This window comes from Penaeus chinensis, chromosome 40 (genome assembly GCF_019202785.1).
Source record: "Penaeus chinensis breed Huanghai No. 1 chromosome 40, ASM1920278v2, whole genome shotgun sequence".
NCBI classification, from domain to species: Eukaryota; Metazoa; Arthropoda; class Malacostraca; order Decapoda; family Penaeidae; genus Penaeus; species Penaeus chinensis.
In genome coordinates, this window is record NC_061858.1 from 10,179,546 (window position 1) to 10,182,045 (window position 2,500).

Genomic DNA, 2,500 nt, shown 5'->3' on the forward strand with positions numbered 1-2,500 from the left:
AGGGGGAAAGACAGAGAGGGCAGAGGAGGGACGTGAGATGGGTAAGGGAGAGAGAGGGACTGGAGAAAGAAGTAAATAGAGGGAGGGGGGGAAGGAGGAAATAGAGAGAGAGGAGACGGAGGGAGAGAGGGGTCACAGGAGGGAAGTGAGAGAGAAAAGGAGATGGGAGAGGGTGAGAGGAGAGGAGTGAAGGACAGAGAGGGACTTGAAAAAGAGGGAAAGGCAAGAGAGGAAGAAAGGGAGAGGAAAGGGAAAGATAAAATAGGGGAGAAGATAAGAAATGAGATAAGGAGAAGGAAGGAAGAAAGGAGAGTAGGGTAGGGAAGAGTGGAAAGGAGAGGAGGGGAGACCGGGAGGAGGAAGGTAGGGAGTAGGAAAAAGGTAAGGGGAAATGGAGAAGAAAGAGGGCAGTCCGGGGAGGAGATGGGGGAGTAGGGAGATGGAAGAGGGGGAAGGGGAGTAGGGGGAGAGAGGGGAGAGGCGCACAGGGCAGCGAAGACCGGGGAGAGGAATGGGCGTCCCTCGGGAAGGGGAAAGGGAGGAGGGGAGAAGAGGTAAATGATGCTAATGGCTCAGGACAGGTTTGCTTTCTGTTGCTGCTCGTCTCCCGGTGTTCATTTGCATTTCTCAGATTTCGGAAGTCTTCGCAGGGTGCTGGAAGCTGCAGTGCGGCGGCGGGCCGGCAAGTGTGCCTTTTTTTTTTCTTTTTCTTTTTTTATGCACACATGCACTTATGTGTACAGCATAAACACATGGCTGTATCATTACACCCACGCAGTCCCACATCCCATTTGAAAACGCACACACACACATGCACACACACACACACACGCACGCACACAACTAATCAATCACCGGTAATAAAAAACTAAAAACAAAAGACCGACCAGTCGTCTCAACTATCAAGATGTCTTCCACCTCTTCCCCCTCCCTTCCCCCTCCCCAGCCTCTTCCCCTCTTCTTACTCCTCCCCCGCTTCCTTGGCCTCCTCGTCCCTCTCTTCACCCCGCCTCTTCCACTCCTCTCCTTCTCCTCTGCACTCCTCCCAGCCTCCTGCTCCTTCCCCTCTTCCTCCACCACCTCTTTCTCCTTCTCCACTTACGCCTTCTCCACCTCCTTCTGCTGCTCCTCCTCCTCCTCCTCCTCCTCCTCCTCCTCCTCCTCCTCCACTTCTTTCCTCTCCCTCCTCCTCCTCCCCCCCCCCCTCCCCTATCAAAGCAGAGCTGTCAGTCTCAGTCCAACATTGTTCAGGGACTCCTGAACTCTCGCCAGTGTCCGTGATCGAGTCCCACGAATAAGTCGAATTCCGTTCCCTCAGGGGTAAGGGGCAGGATGGGGGTGAGGGGCAGGGTGGGAGTGAGGATAGGGGGCAAGGGAAAAGATGCAGGAAAGAGTGTGAGAAACGGGAGGGAGGAAAGAAAATTCAGTGAATGAAGGGAAGGGGAAGAAAAATTTGGAGTAGATGGGAGGAGGGAGAGGGGCGAGAAGGTAATCTAGAATCTGGAAGTGGCGGGGAAAGGGAGAGGGAGATTAGGAGCGACTTTAGAATCAGGGAAGGGGTGAGGGGGTGGAAGAGAGGAAGAGTCTAAGGGAGAATGAGGAGAGAGGAAGGAGGAAAGAGGGAAAGATTCTGGAAACTGGGGAGAGATCGGGCGAAGGCGGAAGGTGATGGTGGGGAAGGGAAGGGGGAGAGGGCAAAAATGACTCCGGAAGTAGGAAGGAACTGGGAAAAGAGAATGGAGGAAAAGGAGAAATAATTCGGGAGCCAAGGAGTGGCGGGAAGGAGGGGGGGGGGGGGGACTAGCGTTGACTGGATGGGGAACACAGGGTGGGGAAGAGGGAAAGGAAGGAGAGGGAGGGGGGGAAGGAAGCAGAAGAGAGCAGGAGGGGGAGACGGAGGGGAGGGGGGGAATGACTCCGGAACACAGGGACGGAAAGGGGAAAAGGGTAGGGGGTGGGTGGTAAGAGAGAGGGAGGGCGATTTATGAATTCAGGAAGGGGAAGGAAGAAGGAGGTAGGAAGTGCAAGAAGGGCGGGGGAGAGGGTGAGGGAGGATGAGAAGGACTTCAGAACACAGGACGGGGAGGGGGAAGGGGGGGAGGGGGAACTGCTGGAATGATTTCGGAACGGGAAAAGGGGGAGGGGGGGGGGAGTACTTGAATGGAGAAGGAGAGGAGAAAAAGGGAGGACGGAGGCTGGGAAGGCCTTCAGAACACAGAACGGGACGGGGAAAGGGAGGAGGAGGGATGGAGGGGAAGAGGAGGGAGGAGGAGGAGGAAGGGCGGGAATGACTTCGGAACACAGGCGGGGGAGGGGGGGGGGGGAGAATCCATAATGGACGATCGACCTCCACCTCCTTGACCTCCTTAGGCGACTTTTCACTTATTCCGGCTTAGTCGATTGTGGATTTTAATTGGATTATCCTGCGCCCTTGTCTGTTTACGCGATTTTTTTCTCATTTTTGCTGTTCATGTTACTATTACTGTGTCATTTATTTTTT